The sequence below is a fragment of the Vitis riparia genome, chromosome 10 (genome assembly GCF_004353265.1).
Source record: "Vitis riparia cultivar Riparia Gloire de Montpellier isolate 1030 chromosome 10, EGFV_Vit.rip_1.0, whole genome shotgun sequence".
NCBI lineage: Eukaryota > Viridiplantae > Streptophyta > Magnoliopsida > Vitales > Vitaceae > Vitis > Vitis riparia.
This window is the reverse complement of record NC_048440.1, coordinates 13100036-13119901: the sequence shown is the minus strand read 5'-3', so window position 1 is coordinate 13119901 and position 19866 is coordinate 13100036. Positions and strand designations below refer to the sequence as shown.

Here is a 19866-nt window from a genome sequence, read left to right as displayed (position 1 = left end):
TGGGTACTCCTGAGTATAGTGGCCGAGTTAGAGCCAAAGGGAAGCACCACACACCTCGTCAATATTTTAATAGTGCTGTAGATCGTGCTGTTAGGGATTTTATAGCAGCATCTAAAGAAGAGTAAAAAAACTTTCAAGCAGAAGTGCTAGCAAAACTGTCTCAAGTGGGAGCAATCACTCCCCAATTTGATGTTAGCAGTTCGAACATGAAACAAAAATAGTTTCTCCTACCAGAAGTAGTGGAGAAGCCAATCCGTAGAGATGAAGATGCAGGTCCACTAGTGCCAATAAAACCAAAGAACAAGGTATTTATCTAGTTAATTTGATGATAATTTTTGTTGTAATAGGAGATATAATTTAGGTAAATTTTGTTGTTTGAATTTAATTTAATTGTTGGTGGAACATATATGGTTTTCTTTTATGTGGTGCAATATAAGAAAATAAAAAAAGTTGTCAAATTTTTTTTTAGCATTTTGGGCATTTACAAAATAGATAATATAATTTTGTTGTCTACATAATTAGATCATATGGGATTTTTATTTCATATATTATGAAACTTTTTAATATTCAATAATTATTTTGATTGATTATGCATTACTAACCTCTTTTATTTTAAGAATAGCTATTCTTTATAACACATAATAATTCGCATGCCTTCATTCAATCTTTCCAATGTGATCTAAAATTACTTCATATCTCACATTTTTGCTTGTACCTTATAGATGGCTTTCAATATTAACCAATGTTAATTTGAAGATGTAGACTTGAAAGAATGAAATATAGAATATTGGCTCATATCTAATAATATAACTTCATTTTGTAGGTTAGAAAATGTGAGTTGGCTGTGGAGACCAAGGAAAATATAGTGGCCGGTGGCACAATTATACTTGAATGTGGTCCCAACTATCTAGTAGTTGTTGATGCTTCTTATGATTCAAGTGCACCCTTTCCCATTCCTATTCCTGGACAAACTACTACTGTTGGGGCTGCAATTGGTTACCAAGTTTTGTGGCCAGCTCATTTAGTCATCATTCATACTCTTATCTCGGTGAGTAAATTTATTTACCAAGCTTTATGATAACCTTAAATTTTATTTTATTTTTCATTTTTTTGTATATTCAACTAGTTGATTTGATTTGTATCATGGTTCTTAATTGTATAGACATCCAAGAAAGGAAAGAACAAAAAGAAAATGAAGTTGAAGTCAAATCTAAGGGTGAGAAAGCACAAGATATCAAGAATTTTGAGGCATTGGTTGGCCTCATGTTGAGTACCTCAAGAGTACATCCTGTTGACTTCCCAGATGATGTTTTTGGTAAGAGTTTCAAGACCTTCCTAATGAAAGAAGATATGGACATGATTATATCATCAAAAGAAGTGTCATCCAATTGTATCTTATACTACATCTGGTGAGGGATTTTATAATTTTTTTAATTACTCTTCACACTTTTTTTAGGTAAAAGGTTATTTGCTAATGACTTATAATGATTGTTGATAACTTATTATGTGGGATTTAATTAGGCACCTGCATAGAAAGTTGATTGATGGAAAGCAGGTTGAACAATATGTTTTTGTCAATCCAACATTGGTTTCAAAAGCTGGAATGGGAGAGGGAAGTAAAGAAAACAGGTCAAGGGTCATTGCGGATCGACTAAGGAATGCAAAACATGTTGAATATATGCTTATTCCATACAATCCAGAGTAACCTTTTATCCCAAATCTCGATATAGTGTATATAAGTTAGTTTGTGATGTATTAATTTGTGGATATTATATTACAATTTTTTTTCTTTTTTCTTTAGTTTCCACTAGGTCTTAGTGGCACTGGAGATGAAGAGAATGATTGCATATTACCTTGATCCAATGGCTTGTCAACCATGTGATGATCTTAGGGAGATAGTTAACATGTAAGTGTGTACTTCTCATATTTTAGTACAATGCATATTATCTATAGAACATCATTTCTTTTTTATAGGGCAATTAGAATCAACCCACCAGAAAAACAGAAAACATCAAAGAGAGAGCCGACTTGGGTGAAAGTGGTTGTAAGTACTTATTCCTTTAGATTAAAATATATTGTTTGACCACTTAATTCACTACACAAAATTAGGAAATGGACGATGATTAATATGATGATCAGTTAGATACTAAAGAAGTAAGAACATCATGCTATGTTTGTTGTAATTGTTGATACTTTTGCCATAGTGTCCAAGACAACCAGGTAGTGTGGAATGTGGGTATTACGTGATGAGATACATGAAAGAAATCATTGCTAATCCAAACCAACTAACATCAAAGGTTTGTATGCAATGCAATTCATATGGTTGGTCATTTTACTATAGCACTTGATTTTCCAATTCAACTTAGTGAAGATGTATGTTATTCCATTTCAGTTTAATGGGAGAAAAACATATAGTGAAATGGAAATTAATGAAGTTCGCTCAGATTGGGTTATGTTAATGACTCAATTAATCATTACTCATGCTTGAAGGTACCTTGTATGACCTATAGTCTAATATAACTTCATATTATTCTAAAGATCTAGTGAATATTTTGTTAATGTTAATTTTATAATTTATTCTTAGTCATGATTTGTTAATATATATCTTGGTACTCCTAGTTGGCAGTGTTTTCAATATGGATCTTCCAATGGTTGCTCTATTTTGATAGATGTGTAATTGGCAAATTGAGAGGTGAAGCATAGTAGACATGGTAGGTGTCACACTCTTTGTGTATTTCCTGTATACATCCTTATTAGTTGGATTTGTTGAAATCCTAGTGTTGTAATGGTATGAAAATTCATGCATTTTCAAACTGTTTTTAAGAAAGTCTTTAGTCTCATTACATGTGCATGCATTAGGAATATGTCTATCCTAAAAAAAAAAACATTTTAGATCCTTAAGATCACTTGCTGTATAACTTTTTTCAATTTAAATTTGTAAAGGCCTCCTCCTAAACTAATGGGCTTAAAGTTTAAAATATCTTATACTTATATTTTCTTTTACATTAAAAAAAAATAGGAAATTAGATTAAGACTTCTTACAAATAAGCCTAAGGAAAAAAAAAAACACCTCATTCTCCCTAAATAGGCCTTCAAAGCCTCGTTGTCTAAAATAGGGTATCAACTTGAATAATAGCTCCTCAATCTAAATGCAATTCTAAGGAAAGAAACTAGTCATTTTGACATAATAGTTTTTTCCTCGGCCCTTTTAATTTTAGTCTGCTGATGACTGTTACAAAAATAAACCATTTGTGCAAATCATGTAGTTTTTTTTGCTATATTTGGTGTTATTTTACTCTTTTAATCAATTAAGTATTGACAATGTATTATTTTTCATGGATTCATAACATGTCAAGTTAAAAGATCAATTTAATTATAATGTTTTACCTAAAATTAATTTTTCTTCATTCCTAGTTTCTTTATCTCAATTATTCTACTACCTTTGGCTACCAACCTTCTTTGAAATTAATGAGCTTATTGAATTTAATGTGTTAAAACTTTTAAGAATCTAATTTTGTTGCTAAATTGTTTATTGTATATTCTTCAGGTTGTACTGAAAGACATAGGTCATTCTCTTAAGTACGTCACTACTACTCTTGCTTATTTAGACCTAAACATGTTCAATGACATGAAGGACTCCCTGCAATAGTTGAAAATTTTCATAAAAGAATATTGAGGTAAGATGCTTAGGTTATTGTTAGTTTTATGAATAAATTTCATGTTTACAAAATCATTTCATGTAAGTTTCATATTTAGGATGTATACTTAGGATAATAGATATCCTCACATGATTAGATGTTAATGTACCCATGCAAGCTAGCTCTTCTCTTGACATTATACTTCATACCAACTACATTAATTGGTTAAATAGATAGAACCAATGAATTGTAAATTTCATGTATAATAGATATTAACAGTAGGAAGAACATAGATATTTTAACTTATAATTTTAGAATTTTTCAAACTTATAGTTTTTTCCTTTTAATTCCTTACTTGCTTTCTTTGCAAAACATCCAGTGTCTTGTAGGACCTATAAGAAGGATGAAAAGATGTTAATGGTTAAAGTTTCATATATAAGATATAAATCATACCAAAATAGTCACTAAGATCAAGACTTTTCTTTTTTTGAGTTTTTAAGAGTTAGAGACATTTGTTTATACATATAATTGATGACTTGTAAAGGCCAATTGGGTGGAAGGGCTAAAAGACCATTATATAATGGAGATAGTTGATGAACAATGGGTCATTTAGCTAATTGTAATTCATAGTAATGCCTAATTAGGGAGGAAGGCAACCACATGGATATACCATCTTCATTGATGAAGGGAAACCACCTAACCTAGTTATTTAATTGGTTTAATTCTATCCATAATAAGTTAGTCTAAGAAAATGATTAAGTGTATACATGCTTTAAATTTAAGACCTACTTGGACTTATGGCAAGACCCAATATGTTGATAGCGTATTTTGATAACCATAGGTGGAAGTCATCATCCATTCATGGTTACAACATGAATGATAACATGAGTTGAAAAAAATTAATTATTACATTCAACCCAAGTTAGATATACTTATAACATATTTTGATAACCATGGATGCAAGTCATCATTCACTCATGATTACAATATGAATGATAATATGAGTTGACAAATTTAATTATTCCATTCAACCGAAGTTAGATGAAATCAAATATTGCATTTGGGAAAACACTAGAAAGTGGTTTATTGATTGCTTTCTTAAACACATAACAAAAGTTCAAGGAATATTTAGAAATTTGGTGTAACAAAATTATTGGGGTTTGTTTAGTTCTTCCAACATGTTAAAATTTATTGCAATGGAAGAAATATATCTTGGAAATTTTAAAAATTGGTATATACACATTTCATTTATAGAGTTGTTTTTTATTTTACTATTTGTTAATATTAGTTATATGTAACCTCTCAATTATTTTTGCAGGTTGAGCATCTAGAACGTGACTTGTAACCATCCTTATGCATTTTGAAGAAAGATGATGTAGAACTAGATGCAGCAAAAGACTATGAACAACTCAAAGTTGAAAAAGAAGTTGTAAATTTTTTAGTTTTTTGAACAATTTCAACTAAATTTAATGCTAAGCAAATTCATATTTAATTATGTCTATTTATTAGTAAATTTTAATAGTGAAAGAGAAACACCACAATTAGTACTTTTTCTTCTAGGACTTTCTTAAATTGACTTTTTATTACTCATTCATTGTTTGTGAAAAATTATAAAACAGGGCATAATTAGGACTTTTAGGGGTTATTAAAATTTCGAATGAGATAAGATGACACTTTTTTAAAGCGTCATGCTTTGTTCTCATAGGATAATAAAGGCAGAAGATGACACTTATTATGAGTGTCAACGTCACTTTAAAATATACAATGACGCTTTTCATAAGCATCAAGGTTGAGGATTTAAGAACATGATGCTTTTCTTGAGCGTCAAGGTTGAAAATTGCTATAAGATGACACTTATCATAAACATCAACGTTGAAGATTTAAGAACATGATGCTTATTTTTAGCGACAAGGTTGAAAAATGCTATAAGATGACACTTATCATGAGTGTCAATGTTGCTCCTACCTATACAATGATGCTTTATCGAGTGTCAATATTGAGATGAATGAAATTGCAGACTTACAATGACACTTATAGAGCGCCAAGGTTTAGAATAATGACGCTTTCTATGAGCGTCATGGTTAACCGCCGAAGAAGATGGCGCTTTTGAAAAGCATCAACAATTGGAAATTCATAAGATGTCAATCTAAGATATGACGCTTTTGGAAAGCGTCATCTTATATCTATCTTGATGCTTAAAAAACGTCATCTTTTTACATTTTCCTTGTAGTGAGATGTTCAAATTTAATGACTACAAGAGTTGGTTGGCTATTAATGTCTTACTCACATTTATGAAAACCCTCATTCTGATGACTCCATTTTCTAGATGGTAGTTGATACTTTTGAGGGAAAAAAAAAAGAAAAAAAAGAATTGATGTTTCTTACTCAAATTGTAGAAGCCTTGTAAGAGTTGAAGATTCCATCTAGAGAAAATAAAATGAAAAGATGTTCAAGTTTAATGACTAGAAGAGTTGGTTGGCTACTAATGTCTTACTCACATTTGTGAAAACCCTCATTCTGATGACTCCATTTATAGATGATAATTGATATTTTCGAGGAAAAAAAAAAAAGAATTGATATTTCTTACTCAAATTGCAAAAGCCTTATACAAGTTGAAGATCTCACATAGAGAAAATAAAATGAAAATATGTTCAAGTTTAATGGCTAAAAGAGTTGGTTAGCTATTAATGTCTTACTCACCTTTGTGAAAACCCCTATTTTGAGGACTTCATTTTCTAGATGGTGATTGATATTTTTTAGGGAAAAAAAAAAGAAGAAAAAAATTGATGTTTCTTACTCAAATTGTAGAAGCCTTGTAAAAGTTGAAGATCAAGTTTAATCGCTAAAAGAGTTGGTTGGCTATCAATATCTTACTCACCTTTGTTTTTTTGTCACTTAAAACAAGGTTTCTTAATAAGTAGTTTTTTATTTATTATTTAATAATTTAATTTGATTTTAATTGATATTTATTCTCATTATTTATTAAACATTCATAGTTAAAATATTGTAAATAGTTAATATAACCACAAAATATTTACTATAAAAAATAATTTTTGGATATGGAACTATGGTTGTAAAATATATTATTATTAGATGTATGCAAACAAAGTAAAAAAAAGATTTAAAATTAAGAATAAGTTATTTATTTGGACTTAATATTTTAAGTTATGATAGCAAATTATTTTATTAAATATATCTAATCTATTTAATAACTTAAATTAACATATTAAATCATACTAAGTTGATTTATCAAACACTAATTAAGTGGTATTTGCTTTTTTTTACTTCATTCTAGATAGAACTTAAAACTAAATTATCACGCCCCAAAACCCACTCTAAGGGCATGACGGTCATTTCACACCTCAAACCTAAAGGCTCAAAGTGGAAATAACACAATATTCATCTTGCAACTGGAAATTTCCAATTATCAATTTCCTATTCAGGGTAGTAAAATAAATAAATTATATGATCCTCAATTCTCAACTTTAAAAACTAACACATCAACCAGAGTGTTATTGTCCAAAATTCCAATAATTTAAACGAAAATTAAATTTTAACATCTAAACAATGTCCAAATAAAGTTTAAACCAAAATCCTAATAAAGGAAAATTCTCTAGCCTGGCCATCACCCTTTGCCCAAACTGAGAGTACTTGAAAAATTATCAACAAAGGGGCATGAGCTTAAAACTCAATAAAGAACATCAATACAGTTTCATGGATAAAACATTTTCAATCATACTTGCAAATAGGAGATATAACATATACTTACTTTCATAAAAAAAAACCTTTGAGTTCAAAATACTAATACATTCAAACTTTTCAATTTCTAATATCCATTTCAAAACAATTTATTATCAAAACCAAAGCAAATCCATTCAAAATATCTTTACTCTGATTATCAAATAACAAATGGTACCCAATTAGGTGGGACTTCACAATTGAGTAACTAGTTTTAAATTTATTCCATTTAAGGTGAACAAAACTAAATGTCAACAATTATAACTCATTGACTAGGGTCATAAGGTTAACTATTATAACTTGTTGACTAGGGTCATAAGGTCAACAATTATAACCCGTTGACTAATTGTTATAACACCTAAAATTTTTTATCTTTCTAGTATTAAAAAAACTAAAAACACTTTCTAAATTTACTACCAAATTCATTCCATAGAGGAAAACAACTTTAAAAAATAAAAAAATTATTTGCATTTAAATTGAGTATCTATCGCATATAATTGGGTAGTGAATATCCTTCCAAATTAATCCCCTACACCAACAGCATTAATTACAACCCACCACTGAAATTGACCCAAAAATAAAGTCCAAAAATAAAGTCATACAACAACCTTTCACTTTCACACAAAAAAGACCCAAAAAATATGTATTTGATGAATAAAGGCACTAAATACAAAGAGGCGATCAATAAAGGTATGGGAATTTTGTTGATGTTGCATTATTCTCATTAGAAATTACAATTGACTTGAACAAAATCCACCAACTTTGCATATATAGGCACTTCACAGAAGGGGAACATCTATAAGAGGAACATCTTTCCATTCCATCACCTCTAATCTCATCTTGAGCAGACTTTCTAATGGTGAAAGAGACACTAACAAGATAAGTTTTGTCATTATTTGGGTGATAGCCATGGAAAAATGTTTCTTGACAAAGAAACTCAAATCCCAACAAAAATATGGTTATAACAGTTTTTTTTTTAAAATAAAAATAAAAACAATTTAGAGTGATTTGTCAATATTGATTGCTTTGAATTTGTTTAAGGAAAGTATCTTGACTTCCAGGGATGGCCTCATAATGGAAAATTAAGTTAAGAGTATTCATCATACAAAAAATGAAATTGAAAAAGACCTAGTTGAATTTCTTGAAGTAGTAATTAAGTGTACTTAAGGATTAATGGACTACAACTATGTTTGGTTGTTAAAAAGTTTAAAATAAAAAAAATAAAAAATAAAAAACAAAAAGCAAAAAAGAGGAAAGGGAAAAAGAAGAAAAAAAATTATAATTGTCTTTTATTTGATTGTGGATTAAGAATTGAGGAGAAAATAATTTAAGAGAGTGTTTGTTTTTTAAAACTTATTAGTAAGAGGGTATTTGTTTTTAACTTTTTATTTAATTTATTACTTATTACTTATTACTTATTTTTTAATATTTTTAATTGAATCACAAAATACAAAATACTTAACTTTTTCTATATAGAAAAATTAACATTTTTAAATCCATTAAAAAATCTCAACCCTCAATTCTTGTTATCATAATAAATCTTCCTGTCTTTATCATTTTGCTCTTCTATCAACCTCTTTATAGACCACCACATGTTTCTCTTTTTCACCACTTTAACTTCAACAACTTTTAAAATAATTTTTATTATCTTAAAATTTTTAGAAATATGTTAAATTATTTCTTTTGAGAGATAAGAATTAATTTAAAAATTATTTTTCTTAATACATTGAGATGTTGATTTCTAACATATAAAAAACAAAACAACTTAATAATTAATAAAAATAAAATATTAAAAAAACAAACAACTTAAATAATTTTTATATAAAATATAAGAAATCTTTAATCATTTTAAAAACTGTTTAAAAAATTAAAATATTAAAAAAAAAATTAGAGTTAGAATATTCAAGGAAGGATCCTCAATTTTGTTTCACTACAGCAAGTAAAAATCACATAACCCGTTTTACAAAGGTAAAACTCCAAAAACTTGTTTTTTTTAGGAACGTTTTTAATATTGAAAACATTGTCACATGCCCTCCAATGGCCAGGATGGGTCAAGAATTGCCTCCTCCTTTTTACCCTAGGCTCACAACCCAAGACTTTGATGCACGCCAAGACCGACCCTAGCTTACCTCTCCTCTCAATTCAATTTTATTATATTTTATTTTAGATTCTATTATAAATATTTTATAATTCTAATAAAATTTCTATTGGAACAAAAGCTTTGGTCGAAAATCACGTAAAAAATCATTCACATAAAGCTTGTCCTCTTTTTCTTTATTCTATTTTATTTTTAATTTTACACAGATTTATGGACAAATTATGGGGCATGAATTATAAAAGCCCAGACCTACATTTCTCCACGTAGGCTGAATAAATAAGTTGACGTGCCAACTAAGGGATTCATTTATTAATTAATTGAAGTAGTACTGCCACCATATAGTATAGACTGTATGCTCACCAAAAACAATTAAACATTTTATAACTAAATTACTATATTCAGCCACGTCCCTCCCTTTGCTCATTGGGAGTCTATATACAGGAGTGAGCCACCTCTCTCGCTTCTCATCAGCTCCTCCTTAACCTCTCTTCGCATTCATCTTCCACCGACAAAGTTCAGGTTCATACTTTGTAAAGTTATCTCTTTTTCTATCAAAATGATTATGTATATATATCGCTTCTTTAGAATTCTATGCAAAAACTAACTTTCTGGGTAGGTTTGTTTTTGAATTATAACATGCAGGCTTCCTTCTTTTTTCTTTTAACCTGGAAAAACCAGTTTTGTCCCTCCTCCTTCCATTTGTTCTTCTGCTTCTGCAATTTTCTGCATGTCTTCTCTGTGAAATTGGAGTTGGTCTTGTTTTAAATTATGGAAAACAATGATCTCGATATTTCTATGCTTGATGGTTAATAATGTACTGCATGAACTGAAGTGATTTCGGATGTTTATATATATAAACAAATATGCAGTATGTGGAAGCTCAAAGTTGCAGAAGGGCATGGTCCATGGCTGTACAGCCTCAACAACTTTGTTGGCAGGCAGATCTGGGAGTTCGACCCTGAAGCTGGGACCCCAGAAGAGCGAGAAGAGGTCAGGAAAGTTCAGGAGAATTTCACAACGAATCGGTTTCGCTACAAACCTAATGGGGATCTCCTAATGAGGATGCAGGTATATGCTCTTTTATTCATGATGATACCTTTGGATTAAAAATTTTTCCTCCACTATCTTCCAGCATGGTATTTTGCTTCTGAGGTTGATGAAGCGGTCACAATAAAATTTAATATTAATTAAAGGGCCTTCATGGAAATTTATACATACATATATATATATATATATATATATATATATATATATATTATATATATATATGGGTTTTCAACTAAAATTTGTTCTGGGTCTTGGCCTAAAATCACTGAGTTTCCAGTTAGACGGGAAGATGCAGCTAGGGTGGGCGTGAGAGGACCGTACTTGCCTTTGGGCACCAACTGGTAATTAATGGTCATACTTTGATATTCTTTGAATACTACCCAAGGAAAAAGATACTTCAGGTTTAGGACAGTGATATGGCCAAACCACACTTCATTCAACTAACAACTAAGCTCCTCCTCATATTGGAAATTTGATGATCAGGACATATATTTAGTTGCCGAAAAGCAAATATCTATATTTCTTTAAAAAAAAGGCCAAAACCTTTGTCATCTTTGCCACCTTGTACAGTGAAAATTTAGTAAATGTAAAATGCTATTATATATATATTTAATACAATTAATCACATTTTAGTAAATATAATTTTACTCGCCCGGAATGTATATAATAAAAAATGTGATAAAAGTGATAGCTTATGTAGTATTTTCGATTAGTTAATTTTCAAAAATGGTAAGACATTAGGCCTTATTTGGTAACTACTTTCGAAAATAGTTATGAGAGACAATTTTTAAAAACTATTCTATAATGTTTTGTAATACAAAAGTCTATTTGGTAACTTGAAATATTTTCAATCTATTTTTAATACTTTTAAATATGTTTAAAAATAATTTTATATTTAGTACTTTATTTTTAATTATTCTACATATTTATATAATTAATTTTTAAAATAACTCTTACAAAACAAGTGAAAACATTTGAAAAAAACTAAAACATGTTATCTTACAAGTTTTTTGTTCCTAAAAATAAAAAATTAAAAACGGTTTTCTGTTTACCAAGGATTTTTCCTTTTTTTTTCTCTATTTTTTGCTCTGATAAATAGAAAAACTGTTAGTAAAAACAGTTCTATAAAATAATTTTTGAAAATAGTTTTTTTAAAACTATTCTTTAATGTTAGGTTTATTTAAAAATCTAAAATATTTGTAACTTGTTTTTAATATTTTTTTAAATACGTTTCAAAAACAATTTTTATGTTTATTGTTTTATTTTTAATTATTCTATATGTTTGTATAATTATTTTTTAAAATAACCCTTAGATAATAAGTGAAAATAGTAGGAAACGAGTAAAATATGTTATTTAAAAGTAGAAAATAGAAAGTAGTTTTTGATTGACAGACGTATTTTTTGTTCTAAAAAATCGAAAACTGTTTTCTTAGCATTTTTTTGTTTTTGTTTTTTTTTAACTTGCTTGAATTGAAAATGATACAAAAAAAAAAAAAAAAAAAAAAATCGTTTGCATTTGTTACAAATAAATTACTTATGAAAATCATTTTCAATTTCGCAGGAAGTTTGAATTTGACAACATAATCCCTCAATTCATGTCAATTTAAAAATCACAGCTTATCAAGGAAAACAAATAGATTTGAGCATTCCACCAGTGAGGCTGGGAGAAAAGAAGGAAGTAACATATGAAGCAGTGACAACTGCAGTAAGGAAATCTGTGAGGCTGAATAGAGCCATCCAGGCCAAGGATGGTCACTGGCCTGCTGAGAACGCTGGTCCTTTGTTTTTCACACCTCTTTGGTATGTTTTCTAAGTACCCTTTTTTGAAGAAAAAAATGATTATTGAATTTAATTTCTGAATTAACTAACTCTTAAAGTGTTATTCCAAATTGATATGCAGATTATGGTGCTATACTTTACTGAACCCTAAATATTGACCTAACACCGGAAACACAAAGTGGAGCTTCTTCGCTACATTACTAACCATCAAGTACTAATCAAATGCATCTCATCATCTTTAATTGGCTCACAATATGTTCATCTCCTATTTGGAATAGTAATGGAATGTGTTGGATGATTAGAATGAAGATGGTGGGTGGGGATTCCATATCGAGGGGCATAGCACAATGCTTGGAACAACCCTCAGCTACATCTCCATGCATATACTAGGAGTAGGACCTGATGACAAGGTTGTGGCAGCAGGAAGGAAATGGATTCTCGATCACAATGGTGCAACCTATTCACTATCTTGGGGGAAGTGTTATCTCTCGGTGAGTTCATAAGTTGGTGATCTTCTGTTGGTTTGGAAGAAAGATTTTCCATAGCTATTGGCTTAATTGGTTTTTGTGTGTTTTAAGGTGTTTGGACTGTATGAGTGTCTGGCTGCAACCCTTCGCCACCAGAGTTTTGGCTTTTCCCTTCATTTTTGCCCATGCATCCAGGTAAGCAATATTGAATATTTAGTATTTTGATCTCAATTAGGCTTCATGGTTTTATTTTATGAACTTGTTTTCTATGGTAATGTTTGTGTTGTGGATAAAATGTGGTGCTACTGTCGAGCAATTTACATGCCTATGTCGTATTTATACAGCACAAGATTTACTGATCTGGTTCTACAACTGAGGGAAGAAATGCACAGTAAACCATACCATGAAATCGATTGGGCTAAAGCACGACTTCTATGCGCAAAGGTTGGTTGATCGTAGAGAAAGTGGTTTGGGATTTTGCAGGTTCTAGTTTTGGTTCTTTAATGAGAATCTCTGTATATTTAGAGTGCAGGTTTTTTGTGAAAGAGGGCATGCTAAATCCATCGCCACCACCATTAACCTTGTGCTAAAATATTGAACGGATGCAGGAGGATTACTACTACCCCCATTCCCTCATACAAGATCTGCTTTGGGGTGGGCTTCATCACTTTGGTGAGCCGATTCTGAAACATTGGCCCATCTCCAAAATTAGAGAGAGGGTTGTAAAGAAAGCAATTGATATCATTCACTGGGAAGATGAGAACAGTAGATACATGACTCCTGGGTGTGTGGAGAAGGTAAGTGAGAGTGTGAGAGGAGAGGCGGAATAGATTAAAAGGAATGCTGGAATGCATTGGGGTCAAATAATTGAAGGTTTAGACATTGATCTTATATTGGAGCAACATCAATTTCTGCAGGCTTTCCACATGATGGCTGTTTGGGTAGAGAATCCAGACTCAAATTCAGATGCTTTTAAGCATCACCTTGCCCGAACTCCCAACTACTTATGGATGGCAGATGATGGACTGAAAGTGCAGGTTTGTTAGAACACCCAATCATTTTGGCTCTACTCAATTATCATCTCCAAATTCACCATCCATAATGCTGACTTGTTGCTGTAACTGCAGAGTTTTGGGAGTTAGCTATGGGACACTTCTCTTTGCATTCAAGCCATCCTGAAAAGTGGTATGGTTGAAGAATATGGGACTACTCTCAAGAAAGGTCACGACTACGTTAAATTATCACAGGTTTCTTACCTATACTCCCAAAACCTCTACGACTACCATGCTCTGTATCTTCATTAAGCTTACAACCATTATCATACCAAATTTAAATTGCAGTGTCAAGAAAATCCATCAGGTGACTACCGGAATAGGTATCGTCACTTTTCAAAAGGAGCCTAGACTTTCTCTGATAGCGATCATGGTTGGCGAGTCTCTGACTGCACATCTGAAGCGTTGAGGGTAGGATATATAGCTTTATTCCTATCATATACTGTAGTAATTAATACAGAAGTTCCTCATGCATATCTCTTTTTTTTTCCCACAGGTCTTGCTCTTATTATCACAATTTCCAGAAGAATTTGTTGGTGAAAAGGCCGAACCTCAGCGCTTATTTGATGCCATCAATTTCCTCTTCTCCTTGCAAGTACGTTCACTTATTTTTCTTGTGACACTCAAAATTGCTGCCAGATTAATATTCATATTTTGTAAATTCACAGTCTCTAACCAGCCCCTTTTTTGTAATTTTCCAAAGGGCAAAAGTGGTGGTGTGGCTGTTTGGGAGCCAGTAGGAGCTGAAGAATGGTTGGAGGTAATTTCTTTCAATCACAAATGGATGTAGTTGTTACCAAAGTTTTGCGGCCTCAGTGAATGCAGTTGAGTCTACGACTAACAAATTCTTGGTTTTGATTCACTTTCTTTTATTTCTCAGAAGTTGAATCCTTCAGAACTTTTCGCCAACATAGTCATCAAGCATGAGTAAGTTGTTATTCATCTAATTCATTTCCATTTACATTTCCATGTCCACTTTCTCATCATATACGCTCATTAATGTTACCTATTTGGCGGTTTAGGTATGTGGAATGCACATCATCAACTATCCAGACTCTCCTGTTGTTCAAGAAATTGTATCCTAATCATAGAAGGAAAGAAGTAGACAACTTCATAGAAAAGGCAACCTGTTATGTCGAGAATGTACAGAGGCCGGATGGATCTTGGTATGCATCTCTTTCGATTTTGGCTACTTAGTTGAGGAGATGGAAATGGATGATGGTTCTGAGTTTGAAGTAAAAATTCTCATGTCAAACAATATTGGCAGGTATGGTGGCTGGGGAGTTTGCTTCACCTTTGCTGCATGGTTTGCATTATCTGGGTTAGCTGCTGTTTTGGGAAAACATACTCAAAACAGCAAAATCGTTCGTAATGGTGTTCGATTTTTTGCTTTCAAAGCAGAAGGCAAATGGTGGTTGGGGAGAGAGCTATCTTTCGTGCCCAGATATGGTAATTCTCATTCTAACTCAATGTCATTGCTTGGAAAATATGAGTTGGAGTTTTTACTGTCCGTTCAATCTTCATTATACAGGTGTATGTACACTTAGAGGGGGATCGCACAAATTTGGTACAAACCGCATGGTGTTTGATGGGTCTAATTGAAGCCGGACAGGTTACTCTCAAATTTGATTTGTTTAATGGTCGCTTCTGATAAATGCTAACGAAATTGAAATATAATTTGATAGAAATTCCAAATTTCCCTAAATAATTTGCAAGAACTAAAAATTTTCATTGTTTCTTCTAAACTAGGTCGAGAGAGATCCAACCCCTCTACACAAAGCAGCTAAGCTACTGATTAACTCACAGTTGGACAATGGGGATTTCCCTCAAGAGGTAATTCTCACTAAGATCTTGGTTGGTTATAAGTTATTAACCGATCAAAACTGTTTTCACCGGCATTATTTCCTTCTTTGTATTTGGATGCATCTTAACCTTGAAATAATGATCACAGGAAATCACTGGAGTCTACATGAATAACTGTATGCTACACTATGCGAGCTATAGAAACATTTTCCCGACATGGGCTCTTGGAATGTACCATAGACGTGTTCTGAAGCCTCTCCAAAAGCTATAAGCACTAAGCTCAAGTAGAATGTTTTCCTCCATATGCTATCTTTTTTTTCTTTCTTTAAACCAAAATAAGGTGTTTTGTCATATGTGAATGTACTCATTTTAAATGTATGAGTCAATACAAGCTCAATAGTAATATAAAAATGCAAGTCTTCAAATAAAAGAATTAAATAAATTAATTTATCAAGGATAGAAAGTTTTTCATTCTTAAAAGCCTTAGGTATAAATTAAAATTTTCTTGTCTTTTTTATTCAAAAAACTCTTTTACATAGATATTTTAGATCATAATATTAAAAATTTATGAATATAAATTGTTTTATTGATGAAATTCGAGGAATTTCGAATATTTAAATGAATAAAAAAATAGGAAAAGAAAAATAAAGTTGGATTTTTTTTTTTTTTTTTTTTGTAAAAGAAAACATAAGGACTATAGAAGGAAATAAATAAAAATAAAAGTTGCATGATTGCTTGATGTGTGAAGAAGAAGAAAAAAAAATCAATAAATTACACAAGGGCGTGGGTGGCACTGCGGCCCAAGGCCCAAGCCCGGCCCAGTGGGCTAAAAGCCCGGCCCGAGCCCATTTTTGGATGGGCCGGGCCATGGGCCCCAATTTAGGCCCAGCCCGCCCGTAGGCCCGCCACTTAAAAATATATATATATATAATATATAATGCAAAATAGTTACACAAAAGAAGGTCAGCTCAATTGGTGGCTAGCTCTCCTTGAATGCTTATGGATCCATAGGGAAGGGGTTCTTCAAAACTCAAAAGTATTTAATTTTTACTCAAAGCCCGCCCAGCCCGCCCAACCTGGAGGGCCCACGAGCTGGGCCACGGGCCTTAGATTTACCAAGGGCCCGGCCCGGCCCGTTGACCAGTCAACGGGCTCAGTGGCCAGCCCCGGGCTGGGCCATGGGCCTTACTCCTCCGGCCTAAGCCCGTTGAGACCCTTTAAGTGGCAGTGTAGTGTAGGATTACAAAAATGGGAAGGGAATCATTATAAGAATAATAATCTCGGTGAGAAGAATCTTGTTTTTATTTTTTTAGGTTTTGTGCATGCCGAAAATAAGGGGTAATGGGTTGGTTGGATATTGGACTTGAAAATTAATAAAAATAATAATATTTAGTTTTAAGTTAATAAATGAGATGATAGTAATAATAGTTTAATATAATAAATAGAAAGAACATATTTTTGAAGGATTTAATTAAAAATAATAATAATTTTATTATTTTTGATAAGTAGTCGTAATTTTTTGGAAGTGTTACAACTTTTATGAAAATTTGAAAACCTAGTTATTAAATTGTTATTTATTAGGAAGTTAAAAATAATATAGGTGACAAAAATATCAACACAGAATTTTTATTTTAAGATTGTCAAACTTATAATTTTAGATAAATATTTAATAGTAATAGTTTTTTATTTTATATTATATTAAGTGAGAAGTAGATTCTTCAGTATTATTTTTCTCCAAGGTTTTTGAGCAATTATTTAAGGTAAGGAAAATTAATGTAGATATTATAAAATAAAAATAATTTTTTATATGTTATTTTGAAATATGTAAAATATTGTTTTTGTTATATATTATGCCAAGCCCTCTCGAATGAGTTCTACTATAGAAGCTTTCAACGTACACCCGGGGACAAATCTTTCACTCACTGAGAAGTGAAAACCTGTGACTAGATCGTCCTGAAGACGGATGCGACGGGAGGAAGTGGCATTTGGAAGTGTTGCTGACTTAACATTTAGGTTTCGGACATATTTTTTTTGTTTATGTCAGAAAAATGTGGAAATATATATTTTTATAAGTTTTGAATAAATAAAATAAAATGTTTGATTCTAATTTGTTTAACCTTGATCAACGAGATATAATAGTGAAACTGTATTGATTTTTTTTTATTGGGCTTTGAGTTTATTCCTCTTCACTGACCATTTTTAAGTACCTTTCTTTTTGGACATTGTTAAATGTTAGAAATTAATTAATATTAGCTATTATTTAATTTTGAAGTTGTTCGGACAAAAGTATCTTAGTTAATGCATTAGTTTCAAAGTTGAAATTTAAAGATTTTAGATTTTTTTTATTCTACTATTCTAAACTGGAATTTGATAATTAGTAACTTTTATAAATATTTGATTAATATTTGAGTCAATTCACTCTTTGAGATTGAAGTGTGAAACGAGCATCACACCCTTGGAATGGCTCTTGGGATGTGACATCAACCTTGGCGGGCGTGACATCAACCTTGGCCTTAACCAACTGTTTGGGACTTGGACCAAGTTCAAGTTCAACTACAGGCCTTTTAAGCTTCTCTAACAAGCCCTGTAGCATAGACAACCGACTTGTAAGTAGTACACCACTCAAGTTACTGACGCTCATCCTTTTTCCAGTTTGGCAACCAAATGGGATGACACAATGATTTCTATTTTGTTTTGAACTCGACATCAATGGAATGTTGAGTATCATAGGTACCAAGTGCATTCACTGTTTGCAATTCCAATCAAAGGAACAACTAGAATATCTTACCAAAAGACAAAAGGTAGTGGAGGCACCACAAGAACAAAACCAATGCTGAGAATTTAGCATCGTAGGCTTGCTTGGAATATCATTAGCTCTGCTCACGTTTCCATGGACTTGCTCCTCCTCACCATTTCAGCATCTGGACAAAGGCTATGCATTAATACCCCACTCATTCACAGAATTCTACTAAACTCTTTTCCCTGCATCTCTTGATGAGTTTCTTCTCTAATAGATGGTAGACTACGGAGTACAGAGTAGAGAGAATCCCCTACAGCATTGGGAAAAAGTAATAAATTCAGTTAATACAATATACAATTCAAAACTAGGATGATTTACAAAGAAAGACCCATTCCATGTTATGTTTTACTTACAAATTGTTCAGGAAGAAGAAGTCTTATCTAAAGTTCACCTTCCCACATGAAGCATCAAAAGTCTGATTTACCATCTTCACATTTACAGTTAGAATAGTCGAGGAAGGATCCTCAATTTTCTTTCACTACAGCAAGTAAAAATCATATAACTATTGAAACTCAGCATCGTTGTACAAAGGTAAAACTCCAACAACCCTCCAAGGTACATTGAACTAAAGAGGGTCGTGATTTCGTCCGGGCCTACAGCTAGACTGTGTTGGATGATCACATATTCGTCATGCTGAACTACAAGCTGCAGACAGTCAGTGAGTTAAATCGATGATTCAAGACTAATGTGCTGGTCAAGAGCCTTTACCTCAAAAAGTGTCAAAAGACCCATCAAATGAACAATTAGTCCGGCTAGCTGAGCCTTCCAAGGTTGAATCATTTTGCATTTGAGTGGTCCAAAATTGGAGCCTGCCTCCTAATTCCACCCATTACTCATTTTTACTTGATTGATAATGACTTGAAAGTCCTCTTTTTATTGTCCATACTATTACATATTTCTTTCTTCACACTTTCGACATTTGATATGAATTTTCCCACTAGATGATTCCGCATGCATGCATGTTGGTCGGGTCAGATTGGGTTGGTTGGATATTCTTCAAAAGCACTTTATCATATTTAAACATATATAGCTTGATTTAGATACTTTTTAATATAATTATTATTATTATACATTTAATGATTCATTAAACAAATTGTGGAAAATTAACAAACTGAAAACTCAATATAACGTAGTTTTCATTGCTCACATATGGGTTAGTTGAGATGACTGACTAACAAGCATTTACTTAATTAAAATCTAGTACATAATTTTTTTCACTTTTATCTATCTTTGTTAAAATTTCTAATTATTTTATGTACTTCCCTTCAATTTTACTGACTTTACAAAATCACTAATTAAGTTAATTTTTATTTATTTATTTATTTATTTATAAAATAAATGATGCTCATCATATGGTATAGAATATGATGACAAGAAAAAATACTATTGCTTATAGGATAGAGGAAGGAGCTGCCCCATAGTCAACGTTGCTATGGGTTAGTAC

General features: G+C 31.6%; 1 pseudogene; it reads left to right on the top strand.

Moving 5' to 3' along the window:
• The first annotated feature begins 9963 nt into the window (after window positions 1-9963).
• Window positions 9964-16033, top strand: LOC117922889 (annotated as a pseudogene).
• The last annotated feature ends 3833 nt before the right edge of the window (window positions 16034-19866 follow it).